At 44.0% G+C, this 16,082-nt stretch overlaps 1 protein-coding gene across 14 annotated transcripts in view; it reads left to right on the plus strand.

Annotated features, from left to right (window-relative positions):
• Positions 1 to 2,565: 2,565 nt before the first annotated feature.
• Positions 2,566 to 16,082, plus strand: part of EXOC2 (exocyst complex component 2) — a 203,072-nt gene continuing 189,555 nt past the window's right edge. For 6 of the 14 annotated variants that reach the window (XM_070515754.1, XM_070515755.1, XM_070515751.1 and 3 more), the window contains exon 1: positions 2,944 to 4,695. The gene's annotated coding sequence lies outside the window, so the exon portion shown is untranslated. The other 8 variants (XM_070515742.1, XM_070515747.1, XM_070515746.1 and 5 more) reach the window with 5 other exon arrangements.

Raw genomic sequence — 16,082 nt, forward strand, 5'->3', positions numbered from 1 at the left:
CCCATTCTGATTCCCCTCACCATCAACTAGCACTTCTGCTGGCCCAGGTTGCTTGCCTGATGAAGTGACCCAGACCTTCATGCCTGTAGGGTCTGAGCCCCTGGTTGCCATGCCCTTGTCAGGACAGGGTTGCTGCAGTGCCCACTTCCTGATATAACCAGGCATGCAAAAGATGCCCAATGAATGCCCTGAGTTCCAGAAATAATCCTCCCTGTCCCTATATCGTTCTGATCATAAAGGTCAATTTTTTTGTCACCTGTATGAGGATCCCAAATGAGGAGAGGGCTTTAGATTTAGCAGAACCCTCTGTTCCCTGGCAGAGCATCCTCTCCTGCCAGAGGAGCCAGGACTTTATTGGGGATGCAGCACCATGCGCTGGTATTAGGTTCAAAATATATATTGCATCCCATAGCACAGCATCCCAGTCCTGCAAAATGTTCTCCCCAAGCTGGAACCTCAGCTGTGCCTATAAGAGGCCATTCTAATGTTCTATCAGGGTGTCAGCTTCTGGGTGTATGATGTACGTAGAACCAGTGGATCTTGTGGTATTGTCCCCTTTGTCATACCTCTTTCACCCTTAAAGGGGTCCCTGGTCTCAGGTGATATTATGGGATATATCTCATGATGATAAATCAGACCCTCTGTGAGCAATTGGATAATGATGCTTGCCAGGGCTCTGCAGGCAGGGAAGACAAACTCAAACTCAAGATACATATCTGGGTCTGAGGAAATCACCTTGCTACCAAGTAGCTGCCTGGTCTCTTCGAGCGAAGGTATCATACCTCTGGCTGCACATTGGCCTCTGCAGCTGGAAGGGGCAGACACACGGTCTAGGTCTGCCTTGTTAAGCGGGGTCCATGCAGCTCCGTCCCTGCCACCATGGCTACTCCATTCACAGTCCCATTGTACAAACACCAGGTTGGCCCCAGGACAGAAGTTGGTCAAACCATTCTAGGTACTTGGTGCCCCTCTGCTGTGGAAGCTTTCTAGTAGGCATTCACGTGAAACACACAGATTGGCCAAAGACGAAGTTTGTGTAAGGTGCAAGTGTGAGTTCCTGGGGTGAGAGGTGGCAAGACCCCCAGCGTGGGTGTGCCTCTGCTCACTGCTAACCTCCTCTCCATTCAGCTGCAGCAGGTTACTCCAACAGTCTCCTACCTTTAGGAATTTCTAGACCGGAAGCACATACTCTTGATCACATATAGTTCCAGTGTCAGGCCAACTCTCCCAAGAACATGGCCCCCATGCTCACCTCCACTTTGACGGCAGCAAGCACAGGCTCCTGTGTCTCTCGCGTCAGCAAGCGCTAGCCTAGCTTAGAGTCACTTGGGAGAATCCCTTCTAAGCTTCGAAGAGGTGTCTGATCCCAACTGTTGGGGCTATCTTTAAAATGTGGATGACTTTAGGGTGACCAAATATTGTCCAAACAAGGACACTCTGGACAGTGAAAGGGGCACTCAATAATTAAGCCAGGATAACAGACAAAAACCAGGGTTATCTCTCGCAGATTGGGACATGATCACCCTAGTTATCTGTCCCCTTTTCCAGTCTAAGCGGCCAATTCCAGGACAACCAGAAAAACCCCTCTAAACACCCTGTCACACAAGCTTAAACTCCATGGTTCTCCATAAAGTCGTTTCTTTACATAGACTCTCAACTCCTTTGCTCCCTCTGCCTTATAAAACTCCAACCTAGGTCACAACTAATTTTCTGCTCTCTTCCCACAGTAGAGCAGCCCAAACATACACGAGCATGCGGACTGGTTCCATTTTACACTCAGGACTATACATCCCAGGAGGTCGGGCGTTCAGCTCTGCCTGGAAATCTTACCACATTTTCTCAGTAATTTGTTTCACAATGTCCAAGACAAAGATTTCCCCCTTTCTCTTTTCTCCTCAACCTTCTCTCGCCCTGCCTCCTCCGTTCTCACGGATAACGTCGCTGCTCCTTTCTCAGAAGAGCATCTTCTCACCGCTCTCCCCCGCCCCCAGCACTGTCCCTGGCGCAGCCCCCGTCACTCCGACCAGCCCGCCGCCGTCGCCCCGCGGCGCCTCCTCGCGCTCCGCAGGCCGCGCTTTACCCTCGGCCCCGCGGGGTCCCGCAGGAGCGACCGCCCTTCGCGCCCCTCCGCGTCCCCGGCGCCCCGCTCCGCGCCCAGCCGAGGGGGGCGCTGGCTCGGTGCGTTGAACTGAAACAGTCAACACGGTTTGCAGCTGTCCGCTGCCATCCTCCTCCGCAGCTTCCCCGGTGCGGCGGCTCCGTGCGTCACGTCGCCTCCCGGGGCTTCGGCGGGAGCCCGGTCCCGGTCCCCAGCAGCGTCACCTCACCGAGCTCACCGAGCGTCACGCTCCGGCCTCCGCGAGGGACCCGAGGGCACGGGCATGGACGGGCCGCGGCGCGCCCCCAGGCGGCAGCCCCGCGCAGCCCCGCTCCTCGGCGGACGCCCGGCCATCGACGGCGCGGCGCTCGACTGCGCTGCGGAGCGACTCCCTCGGCGCTCCCGGGGCGGAAGTGCGGCGCGGCCGGGCGGAAGTGCGCGCGCGGCGGCGGCGGCTGCAGGTACGTGTCGGAGCCGCCTCCGGGCTGGGGCCGACTGCCCGCGGGGAGGCCCGCGCTCGGGGCCCCGCTGGGGCGGCCGCCGCGAGGGCCTGGGCGGCGAGGGGAGCGCGGGAGGCCGTTTGGCGTCGGCGGGCGCGCCGCCGGAGTGTCCTGCTTGCCAGGGCGCGGGCCTCGAGCGGCCGGCCCGGAGTCGCCTGCTCCCCGGTGCCGAGGCGGTGCGGCGGGCTCCCGGCCCTGCCCGGCGGCGGCTGGTGCTGGACCTGCCGCTCCGACGCTTTGCGAGTGGACGCTGTCCTGATGCCAAGAAACGGGTCCTGAGAGAGCTGGTCTTTAGGTGGAAATAACCTGTTCCTAATCGCTGAAGGTCGATCACATAAGAAGGAGAAAATCTGTTTTTTGTTTTTTGTTTTTTTTTGTAACTAATCTGAGTAAACTTATAGGGAAAACTTTGGAAAATATTTTAAAATTCAGCCACACCTTAGTTAAATCATTTGGGTACACTGAATTGAAAGCTAGTTCTAACTGAGGTTATGTGAGTCCGTCTCCTAATGATGCTAATATTTTATTTATAAATGGTAGTACGGATATTCTGGCCAGGCTTTGTGTAATTGACTCCAATGACAAAGGAACTGAAAGCTAAAAGCTTCCCAGGCATCATCTGTGTGTTGAAAGTTGTTGACTCAAAGGGTGGTAATAGAAAGAGGATAATGTGTGCTTAGTACTAAATGTTCTCTTCTCTTGGATTAAGTAGAAATTTAATAATTTTAAGCTGAGAAGCAGAGGATCCCCCAGTGTAACTTGGAACAACTCTTGGAAGTTTCAGAAAATATTTATTTTTTCTTGTCAAGCGTTTAATTTCCTCTACTGAATATCATTTTGAACTATTACTTTTCTAAAAACGGTTATTAATCTGCTAAGTTAATTTTTCATTCATTCCACAAATATTTGAGAGCCTGTTATGTATGAGTCTTGTGAGAAATGAAATTGATACTCAAAAAATTTTACAAACACAGTTTTCGAATAAAGGACTTTGACAATTTTTGGTGTGAGGCAGGGGCAGGATCACCCAGGCCGTATGGGAAATGCTGGGTTTCCAGTTTGTCTCTCAGTTCCTTTTCCACTCCTCTAGTTTACTCATCTTCACTAGCCAGTATCCTAGTACGTATGCACCCACCACATATTGGGAGTTTATTGAATGTTTATTAAATGGATGAGTTTTAGGTCAGTAATGAGTAGAGAGAATTTTGAAATTGACTGGCGTGAGAGAGAACATTGGTCACTCTGCTAAGCAGTAGTCTAGAATGTTGGTTGTTCCCAGACCCTGGGGGATCTGTTCATGGCTCTCCTGGAGTGCCTGGTAAAATCACATGGTAGTAGAATTCCATTATAATTACCTGATGCAGTGTGTTTATATTAATTTAAAAGTATTGTTGGCACAAACACACAAACTTAAGGTAATTGTAGAGAAATTATGAATCTTGATGCTGTGGACACACCCATCGGCATCCTTGGACCTCAGTTTGAAATTATAGATTCAAAAGGTGTTTTGGCGTAGGAGTCAAAGCAGCCGTTTACTGGTCGTGTGCTACCACCCACCTGCTTCATAGCATGAGCCGAGATACTTCGCCTCTTTGGGCTTCAGTTTCCTTTTTCCTGTAGTCAGAGAATACATAAAGCTAGATTATCTCTAAGAGTTCTTCCTGCTTTGAAATTTTCCAACTCAGTGAATCCTATAACCACTTAGCACAAGGGTAACCCTGTGTTGTCTTAGAGGCTATAGATATACTGGTGTTTACATGTCTGTCAAAAGCTTAAGCCCTTGCCTGACAGGGATTAGTCTCAGTCATTTTTGTGTCTCCCAATTTTAACATGTGCCTGACACACACGTCAGAGATAGAGTGCTATTAGCCTGGATTCAGAATGGGCACATTTGCCCTCTCGATTAAAGAATTGCTGAGAACTAAACTGTAGTATTGAGTGTAAGTATAGCCGGAATTCAGAGAAGGGAAGGATCTGTTGGGGTTCAAGTCCTTGGGAAGGCTTCATGGAGGTCAGACCTTGATGGAGAGGATGTGGTCCTTCGCAGGGAAGGCGTGAACATCTGGTGGCACATCAGGAACAAAAGGCCGCAGGCTGGTAAGTGAGTGCATTTGCGTTATGACCTTGATGGTCAGGCAGAGGAGTTTGGACTGATATATGACGCTTTTTTTTCTGGAAAATGATGTTAGGCTTGCTCAAAAGCTTCATGAATATTCTTTAACTTGGTATTGTTGGTAGCGTTTAAGACTGGGGTGCATCATCCAATTGGCTTTATTTTTGGTTTTGGTTTTAGTAATTCCTTGTACTTAGTGTTTCCCACTTACAATAAATCTTGGTGCCAGTAATGGAAAGAAGAGTGGATACTGAAACCTGGGAAACCTAGATATGAGTTACTTAGAATGTAAGGTGCATGAGGTGGATCCAGGCAGGCCCCTAGGGTGGTGCTGGGCACAGAGTTAGTGTTGGGTGATCCTGGTGCAGCGCCAAGGGACCTCTCCCTTTGGTACTTGCCAGCTGTGCTGCTTTTGGCAAGGTTGGCACCTAGTTTCATCTGTAAGCTTTGATGAATTTTTCAAGTCCTTTTCCACTTAAAATTTCTGTGATTTTGGAGGGTATGCGATTTTAACTTTCATTGTATCGTAATTTTACTGAAAGACAAAAAGCCGTGAATATTTGGTTTCAGTTTAATTTTCGTGAATGCCCTATGTAATTGACATGATGTGTAGGTGGGTAAGTCAGGGTCTCAGCAGGAATCAGAATTCATGCCAGATGGTTCAGATAAGGAGATTTTAGTGAAGGGACTACTTGTGGAGGTGTGGGCGGGGCTAGGGAACAAAGGTGTAGTGAGGCCCAAAGAGAAACTAATAGCTGGAAGGGACAAAAGGAGAAAGCAGAGCTCGCTGCAAGTGGGAGCCACAGAGAAGGCTGTGGCTGTTAGACCTGAGATGTGGTGCTCAGGGGTCGGGGAGCAGGACTGAAGTGCCCCAGCCTGAGTCTGGTCCACTTCTGAAATCCAAAGCTCAGACCCCCGCTCTTTGCTTGCAGTCTCTTGTCTTTCTAACCCTCGCTTAGTTTCTCCCATTCTACCTGCCTTTACCTGATCTTCGGTCGCTGTCATTCCATTCTGCTCAGTTGTATCATCATCCTTCTGTATCACCTGGCTGGCAATTTCTCAGCCCTGGACCATCTCAACTCTTACCTCCTTGAATGCTTGAACTGAGTTGCTGAGACCAGCAGGGGAAAATCCTAGCATCTAGATTTGTACCCTATAAATCCATGGTCACCAGTCTCAACTGGCCATCAAAGAATTTTCTAGTGTTTTCCTCCTCAGCACTTGCTTCTGTTCTGTGCAGAATCTATTTGAAGCATTTTCTGCCCTTTTCTTCTCAAACCTCTCATTCCTTCACAAAATCTATACTGTTAGCAGATAATCTTGCCACGTATTTCAGAACTAATAGAGCTATCAGAGGAGAATCTCATACTCTTTCTTCCAAAAAACCTTCCTCCTTCCCCAGTTACATTGAAAGAGATTGCATTTACTCTAAGACCTATCTATCCCTGTTCCTGGGCTTTATGTCCCTTCTACTCCTGCCTGCGAGAGCGCTTCACTCAGTTGTTCATCTCTTGCCAAAGGCTGCTTCCTGTCACCCTTTAAACATTCTTAGACACAGGTAACGATAAAGCAAAGCAGAAAAACAGCAATTAAAAAAGTAGCATCCTCCTTTGATTTTACATTTCCCTGTTAAAATTTCTCTCTTTTCTTCCCTTCCCAGCCAAATTTCTTAAATAGTTCTTTATACTCAACTTTTCGCTCATCCCACTGCTGTCTGGTTTTGGTGCCCATCACTCCATTGAAGGCCAAGGTCATCCATAACCTTGTCACAAAATCTTGTTCTTATTATTTCCCCAATGTAGTGCCTGGAACGTAGAAAATGTCCCAAATAAATGTTTGTTTTGATTGAACAATCTGAGGGGATTTCCTTGTTCCAAATTCTGGTTTATCTGTATCTGTTTTCCTGAGGGATAGAAATCCAACACTGTCATCTTTTGAGGTGCTGGATGATCAATTTCTATATATATCCCAAATCTTCTCAATGGACTAAAAGATCGAAATCAATTTTATTTGATAACGACTTCTTCAGTATTGTTCACATGATCTGTCTTTCTGGGGGAAAAAAACATCTGGATATCTTTTTCTGAAAAATTACATTTCTGAAAATGGCAGGAATTAATGTTTTGTCCACCCAATGTAGATCTAATAAAGAGGCAGTCGTAGGGATGTGAGTGCAAGTAGCAATAGATTGATACGTGAATAATGCTGTGCTTTTACATGGAACTACTCTTCCTTCTTTCCCTTAAGAGTATCTTCTTAAGGAGGTTTTTGTTTTTATATTTGCTTTTCTTGGTGGAGTGGTGGGGGTGGGGCGTGGATTTGCACTGGCCTGTTTCATTTCTGATATGTCATCAGTGTCCGATGGCATGAGGTAGAGGACCAGCCACTTTTAGACCTACTGCTTTTGGCTTTGAAATGTTGTGAAAGCAATTGTCCTTTAGGAAGAGACAGCCTGCTGAGGCAGGAAGATTTTATAGTTTCTGGGAAATAAGGGAGACTTTTAATGAACTCTTCTAACTAAGATGGAATCCAGTGCTTATTTTAAGAGACTAGCTAGGGAATCAACTATTTATGTAACAGATCAGTTATGTGGGAGCTCTGGAGAGCCAAAGTGTCAGGCTTTTCCACTATATTCTATTTTACTTCCAGTATTCTTTCCAGTCACCTCATGTAGATGCTCTTCTCTTTAGTCTCGTACCTCCAAACATTGTAGCCAGAGTGAAGGTTTTTCCCCCACCAAAAAAAAAAAAAATTAAGTGCTATTTGTCAGTTGTATTTTTTAAATCGTTGGATTTTTTTACAAATGAATTAAAACATAAATACTTACATTTTCATTTAAAAGCATTGTATGTCTCAATGATCTTTTGTTTCTAGGAGTCACAGAGGAAAGAACCTAAGAGCGAGCTGGAGAGCAGGGCAGCTCTCCTCCGTTTCCATCTGCTCAGGCCTTCACTTCTGCAGATGCTCCTGCTGAGGACCAGTGAATCTTCTCAGGATGCTTTCTACCCCAGGGATTCTTTCAGATTTGTGCATGATTATATTTTTGTTAACCATGATTTTGAGGTGGAGCAAGAGACAGATGATTAATTTAGAAAACTGGACCGAAGTGCTCCTGACCCTAAGACTTGTCCCACTCTGTGCTGTTAGATGGTAAATGTGTGGCAGTGCTGAGGTGACTTGACCTTGACTCTGCTCAGGAGAAGTAGAGTCTGAGATTACAGAAAACTGAAGGAAGTAAATTACCCTGCTGTAAGACTCTTTTCTCAGTATCTCTGGGAGATCTCTTTGGGGCCAGCCCAGCCCAGCCCCGAAGGTCAGGTCTATCCTAGCATAGGTTGAACATGACTCAAGGAGGGTACAGTGAGTTCCAGAGTTTGGTTCTGTTGCTGTGTGGCCTGAGAGTCTAGTTGAGTGTAATTTTATTGTTGAAAGTCACTAGGCAGCTCTGCAGCTAGATTTTTCTGGGGTCCTTTGGGTCCAAGATGGCTCTGGACAGGATAAGCCTACTTGGTGCTTCTCAAGCGTTAATGTGCAACAGATGGCTAAAAGGCAGATTCTCACTCAGTGAGTTAGGCTGGGGTCTTGAGATTCCTCCTTTGTGATTTGCTCCTTGGTGTTGCTGTTTTGAGTAGCATGGAGAGGGGTGGAGTTTGAGAGTTTATTATTACTATTTTCATTTTTTGGTATTTTGGGGGGAATACTTTTACTTTGCTATGGCCTGATTTAAGAAAATAGTACTTTTAACATCAGGAGGCTTTCCTTGGCCTGTTTGGTGAAGGTTCTCCAAGTCTTCCGTGAATCAGAACTTCTATTTTTCCAGCTCCTGGCCTCATCTGGGGACCTGATGGGGTAAGACACCTGATCACTTGTTCATATTTTTTGTCTGCTATTCAAATCAGCAAAATTCTTTGCCAAATAGTAAAAAAAATTTTCGTTTAATCGTTAAAGCTACTTTTGTGGTTACATTTTCTGCACACACCCCCCCCCCCCCCCGTCCCCCCAAATATTACTGCTACTGATGTGGGCTTGGCGAGCCAAGGAGTCAAAAGAAACATTTCTTGCACTCTCAAGATCTGGTAGTAGTGCTCCTTTTATTCAGAGAGTAGCATGGGGACAGGACCCATGGGCAGTGAAGAGCTGCAGGGGTTGAAGGGTAGGGCTAAATTTTATAAGGCATAGGTATGTGAGTTATTTCTTTACAAGACAAAGGAAAGATCATGTAAAAAAGTTGTTAAAATGGTATCAGTGCAAGTGGGGTCTGGTTATTGGCTGGTCCTAAAACTTCGGATACAGATCAGGTCAGGATGTCCTATACTTCCTGGAGGATGATATAGATTGGTATGTGGGCCAGGACGCCTTGGGTTTCTCTCCCTGGGGCAGCCTTGATCCACATCATTACTAGTTATTTTTTTCTATATGTTTTTAGTCTGAAGTTATGTAAAAAAGTAATTTACTCTCTTTTATTGTACCAATAAATATTTTGGAAAATTATAGATTGTGCTACAATGAAATAAGGGAAAATTATAAAATTAAAATTTTCCGGGGGCTGGCGTGGTGGTGTAGTGGTTAAGTTTGTGTGCTCCAGCTTCAGCGGCATGGGGTTCATGGGTTCGGATCCCAGGTGTGGACCTGGCACCATTGGTGGCGCCGTGCTGTGGTAGCATTCCACATCAAAAAAAAAAAAAATAAAGGGGCTGGCCCAGTGGTGCAGTGGTTAAATTCACACACTCTGCTTCGGTGGCCCAGGGTTCACTGGTTCGGATCCTGGGTGCAGACCTATGTACCGCTTATCAAGCGATGCTGTGGCAGGCGTTCCACATATAAAGTAGAGGAAGATGGGCACGGATGTTGGCTCAGGGCCAGTCTTCCTCAGCAAAAAAAGAGGAGGTTTGGCAGCGGATGTTAGCTCAGGGCTAAGCTTCTCAAAAAAAAAAAAAGGATTTTCACAGATGTTAGCTCAGGGCCAATCTTCCTCACACACACATACAAAATTAAAATCTCCTGACCTTTATTGGAGAACCATTTGAAATTCATCCTGTGTGCTTCATTAAAGGAAAAGAGGCAGATGGGTTAAAACTAATATAAATCTAAAAGAAAATGCGTCTATTTAAGTGTCTCTTATAAACTGGAAGAAAATGTGGCCTTTCATCTTTATTTTAATGAAATGCTTTTATAATGGTAATTTTCTCTTTTGACCCGTGATGGATAGGAGGTTAATTGATGTTAAATGGATGCTTTGTTAATCCTTCATCAGCTGCTAAATTGGTCTGGGGGAGTACAGGTCAAGGCCACAGGAGGCCGCGACCGACCGGCTTGTTTTCTCAGAGAGGTTTTGCCCTTTCTCCAAACCACACATCACTCGATCCAGCTGTATGTAGAGGAGACTCCTCTCTGCCCTCCCCCTCTTTCCCTCTTCTCCCAGCCCCCAGCACTCCCCCTCCTTCTCCCCTCTCTCTGCACTGCTGAGTGACAGCTTGTAGATGTTGCGTGCGAGGACTTCAGCTGTCTCTGTGTGGTCTGAGTGTGTGGTCTCCATTCAGCTGAGAGGCTGCTAACAGGGTGGATGAGAGCGAGCAAGACTGTTTACTTTAATTTATTTCGGATGCCGGAATTGTGCCCGGAGTCTCTCCTGAGCTTGATTCCGTAGCTAGCAGCTTCAATCCCTGCAGCTGTGGCGCGGTTTTAGCTCTCCGCCGTCCTCTCCCCACAGGCGCTTTCCACGGCATCTGCCTAGTCAGTCCCTGGGGCTCTGAAATCTTCATGGCGCTGCTGAGTGCTGTGATTATTTTGCTTTCACTAAGTCAAGATAGATGGCCTTGAAGAAGTTTCTTTTGAGGTAAAGCTAGAGAAGTAAAGCAGAAATTTTAAGATAAGTGAGAAAGTGATGTATTTTTAGAAATTGGAAGAGCTATTAAAAAATTTGGGTCGAATTAATCCAGTTGTGCTCATGTGTAAGAGAATCTGGGAGTTCTCTGACATCCTGTCATGTTTAACAATTTTAATAAAATTAACCAATTTAAACTAACAGTTGATTCTTTGACCTTTTTTGAGAATCTGCATTGATTTTGGCATGCCTGTTTACTGTAGTTATTGTATTTGTCAGCAGTGAAATTGGCTTATTTCATCATAAAGAATTGACAAGTTGAGACAAGTAAAACTTTGTTTTTATATAATAATATAAATCTAGGGCAATATCTTTTTTTTGTCATTCTTTGATTATAAATAGCTTATCAATAGTTTCTTGATTTTATTCCTTTAACGTTCCTGAACATTCTTATTGAGATGGCCATGTATTTTATTTAAGTAGACATATGTAGAATCTTGATATCACTTGGGATTTTGCATTGCTTAGCTGCTTCTTTCTCTGTCTTCCTACAGTCTTGCTGAAATGGAGTTGGTGTTATCAATGTGTTGTCCAGGAGTAGAAAGTCTAGGCCACTGACATTTTCCAGAGAAGTTAATATATATAGCTTATTGTTGTTCTGCTTTTCCTGCTACTTTCAAGCCTGAGTTTCAGTAAATGTACTCTGTTCCCATAGCTGGGAGAGTCAAGCCTTCCTCCACTCCCTTGCACCTTTTCAGTCCTGGCCGTGGTTTTCCTTGGTCTCATTTGATCTTGACTCAGAAGACTTTGGGAATTTAGTAGTGTCAAATGCTTTTTTAAAAAAAATGCTATCATCTTGTATTTTGTCTTGTGTTCATTTTTGGGGGGTTCTGTGTTTGTGGTGATAGAGATAATTTAATGCTCTCAAGAATTCTAAAGCAAAAATAAGTATATTTGCTGTGGAGGAGGAAGAAATTTTCCTCGACCTTTCTAGGTTCTTCTGGCTGGTCTAAGAATTAAATTGACATGAAACAGATTAATAGGAGAAATGAAATTTAATTTTGTACATATGGGAACCCCACATACATGAGAGGTGTATATACTATCTTGAGCTAAGGAATGGGATAGGGGCCTGAGGCTTCAAAGGGGTGGAGGGTAATTCACAGGATGATAAGAAGAGCACATGTTCAATATAGATGTTTGTTGAGCCATACAGAAAGGTCATAAAAACTTCTAGTAATACCTCTTATTATGGGCAAGGCCCCCAATTCAAATTCTTTAAGGGAGAGGTAAAAGTTCTCTTAAGCCCACAGGTTCTCAATTGCCTTTAGCTCAAAATATTCCACGTGCCAAAGTGGCACATCTTGGGGAGGCCTGTTTTGAAGCCCTTCCATTGTAGAATTCTGCAACTATCACCACTATCTAATTCTGGAACATTTTCATCACTCCAAAAGGAAACCCTGAACCCACTATCAGTCCTTTCCCATTCCACCTCCTCTCGCCACCACTAATGTACTTTCTGTCTTTGTAGGTTACCTGTTCTGAACTTTCATATAAATGGAATCGTATAATATGTAAGCTTTTGTGTTGGTTGTGGCAAAATACGTGCATAGTATTAGTTATTACCCTGTGTCTTTTACCTAGCAGGTGAAAGTTTTATATATATATAGAAAACATTGATAAGTGATGATTATAGTCAAGTAGTCACTATGAATAGAATTTAACTTATGTTTTAGAAACTCAGAAATATTTCAAAGGAGCTGTGAAGTGCTCTACGCTTATATTCGATGAAATGTCGTGTGTGTATTGTCTGTCAGTCACCCAGCTCTTCCCTGCAGCAGTCAGTCATGCAGAGACCTAATCCCACCTGTCCTGAGTTCACCAATGTTACTGCTAACCCATTGTTTGAAATTTGATCTAGAACTCGAAACGGATAAATCCTGATTGAATTAAATCCCTCCTTCCTACCTTCACTTTTATTGGGCTAAATCCTCCAGGAATGAACAGTGAGTGAGCAGCAAAGGAGTGGAGTTTTGCTCTAGGTAGCTAAAGTGGGAATTGCCCTCGAGCGGTTGATTCTCTTCCAAGGGTGGAGAAACAGTGTCTGTAGAGCCACAATATCTTGGCAGCGTTTTTAAAAATAGCATTGCCAAATCCATCTCTATTAAAGTCAAGTTCATCTTTAAATCTAATTAAAAAATTACTATCTTTGTTTGGACTTTTCATTATTTAGAACTGAAAAGTTGGAATCTTTTAATATATTCTTAGTACTGCCCCTCCCTTTTTTATCTGTTAATTTTTAAAATTGAAAAATCAAACTTAAATCAGTTTTGACTTGGTTTTTATAGAAATAAAGGGTGGTTGAAAAATAAGTATTTTTCTAATGCAGAGATTTATGAGGAGTAAAACTCATTTTGGTTTAAACATTTAAAATATTTTTTGGGAAAAAGGAGACACGTTATTAAAAGTCTGACCCTACACATTAGAATTTCTGATTTTCAGGTAGTTCTTTATGGAAGTGGTAATACAATATCAAACTATTCACTTCTTGGCTCTTATAATTAGAAGGTACGTTTGAACTTGACCTGCTGACACCCACAGGCAACCCATAGAAGAGTTGTTCTGTTCAGGCCTTTATGGTTAATTTGGATTCATCTCTGCTTTTCTGTGGCGTGAACAAATAACCTGCTTTGGAGTTAGCACCTCCCTATTGAGTGTTAAAAGAAGCTGTCACATGTCGATTGAGTAAACTTTTAGGAGTTAAGTTAGAGAACTCTCAGTTTCTATACAGGTATGCACACCTTGGAAATATTGCAGGCTTGGTTTCAGACCACCACAATAAAGTGAGTATCGCAGTAAAACAACTCACAGGAATTTTTTGGTTTCCCAGTAAATTGTGTTTACATCATGCTGTGGTGTGCAATAGCATTATGTCTAAAAGATAAAGTACATACAGTAATTAAAAACATACTTTATTGCTAAAAAATGCTAACCATCATCCAGTCCTTCAGCGAGTTTTCTTTTTGCTGATGTAGCATCTTTACTTGACACTGATGACTGATCAGGGTGGTGGTTGCTGAATGTTAGGATGGCTGTGACAATTTCTTAAAATAAGACAACAGTGAAGTCTGCCACGTCAGTTGACTCTTCTTTTCGTGAACAATTTCTCTGTAGCATGCAATGCTGTTTTATTTTATTTTATTTTTTTTGCAGAAGATTAGCCCTGAGCTAACATCTGCTTCCAATCCTCCTCTTTTTGCTGAGGAAGACTGGCCCTGGGGCAACATCCATGCTCATTTTCCTCTACTTTATATGTGGGACTCCTGCCATAGCATGGCTTGCCAAGCGGTGTCATGCCCGCACCCGGGATCTGAACCGGCGAACCCCGGGCTGCTGAAGTGGAATGTGCGAACTTAACCACTGCGCCGTGGGGCTGACCCCACGATGCTGTTTGATAGCATTTTACCTACAGTAGAACTTCTTTCACAATAGGAGTCGGCCTCTTCAAACCCTGCTGCTGCATTATCAACTAAATTTATGTAGTATTCTATTAATCTTTTGTTGTCATTTCAACAGTTTTCACAGCATCTTCACCAGGAGTAGATTCCATCTCAAGAAACCACTTATTTTGCTCATCCATAAGAAGCAACTCATCCATTAAAATTTTATCATGAGATAGCAACAAGTCAGTCCCATCTTCAGGCTCCACTTCTAATTCTAGTTCTCTTGCAGTTTCTGCCACGTCTGCAGTTACTTCCTCTACTGAAGTCTTGAACCCCCACAGTCATCCATGAGGGTCGGAATCAACTTCTTCCAAAGTCCTATTAATGTAGATGTTTTGACCTCTTCCTGTAAATTGTAAATGTTTATAATGGAATCTAGAATGGTGAACCCTTTCCAGAAGGTTTTTAATTTACTTTGCCAAGATCCATCAGAGGAATCACTATCTATGGCAGGCTATAGCGTTATGAAATATATTTCTTCAGTGGTAAGACTTGAAAGTCTAAATTGTTACCACTTGAGCTCTCCCCCAACCAGAAAGAGGCTGAGAAAGAGCCCCTTGCCCTTCCTTCTGGGGTCTTTTCTCTGGTGTCACAACTTTGAAATGAGACCGAAGCTGAGCGTTCAACAGCACAAGCTTTATTCAGTGGCCAAAGAATGGAGGAGCAGGAACTATGTTCAAAAATCAACTTCTCAGCTCTCAGGGCAATCAAGCAGCTTTTATGAGGGGTCAAGGTAATGAAGGGGAGGAATATTCATAGTTATTCAGGGAAGTGGGCTGGTTTTTGAGGGAATAGGGTGTCACCTCTTTTCTTTCCTTATTTGATCTGGTGTGTCCTGTCATGGCCACAGGTGGGTGTGTTAATCCCACGTTACACACCCACAGGTGGGTGTGTTAATTATCACGTTAATGTATTATAATGAGCTTAAAATCAGTTGTGAGGTCTACTTCAGGTCAAGTTAGACTGCCAGGTCGCCTCCAACTGGTCTTGACTGGTCTTGATCACGAGGTCTTAGCTGTCTTTCCCTCTTGTGGTTGTGGGTTTCCTGCAAGCTAAAGATAATATATTAGGTTTGTTATGAGCAGACTTGTTGTTATGTCTTATGGGGTTGGTGGACCGGGTAGCAAAATTACTCCTTGATCCATGGGCTGCAGAATGGATGGCATGAAAACAACATTAATCTCATTGTCCATCTCCATCAGAGCTCTTGGTTGACCAGGTACATTGTCAATGAGCAGTAATGTTTTGAAAGGAATTGGTTTTTTCTGAGCAGTAGTTCTCAACAGTGGGCTTAAACTATGTAGTAAACCATGTTGTAAACAGATATGTTGTCATTTAGTTTTTGTTGTTCCATTTATAGAGCACAGAGTAGATTTAGCATAATTCTTGAGGTCCCTAGGATTTTTAAAGTGGTAAATTGAGCATTGGCTTCAACTTACATTCACCAGTTGCATTAGCCCCTAACAAGAGAGCCAGCCTGTCCTTTGCAGCTTTGAAGCCAGGCGTTGACTTCTCCTCTCTAGCTATGAAAGTCCTAGATGACATCTTCCTCCAATATAAGGCTGTTTCCCCTGCACTGAAAATCTGTTGTTTCGAGTAGCCCCCTTCATTGAGGATCTTAGCTAGGTCTTCTGGAGAACCTCCACAGCTTCTGCATCAGCACTTGCTCTTCTACATTATGGAGACAGCTTCTTTCCCTAAACCTCATGAACCAACCTCTGCTGCTTCCAGCTTTCCTTCTGCAGCTTCCTCACCTCTCTCAGCCTTCATAGAATTGATGAGAGTGAAGGCCTTGCTTTGAAACAGGCTTTGACTTAAGGGAATGTTGTGGCTGTTTTTTTCTTCTGTCTAGACCACTGAAACTATCCATATCAGCAATGAGGCTGTTCCATTTTCTAATCATTTGTGTGTTCACTGGAGTAGCACTTTTAACTTCCTTCAAGAACTTCTCCTTTGTATTCACAACTTGACTAACTGGTGCAAGAGGCCTAGCTTTTGGCCTTTCTTGGCTTTCGGCATGCCTTCCTTTCTAAGTTCAATCATT

Source organism: Equus asinus, chromosome 8 (genome assembly GCF_041296235.1).
Source record: "Equus asinus isolate D_3611 breed Donkey chromosome 8, EquAss-T2T_v2, whole genome shotgun sequence".
Classification (NCBI taxonomy): domain Eukaryota; kingdom Metazoa; phylum Chordata; class Mammalia; order Perissodactyla; family Equidae; genus Equus; species Equus asinus.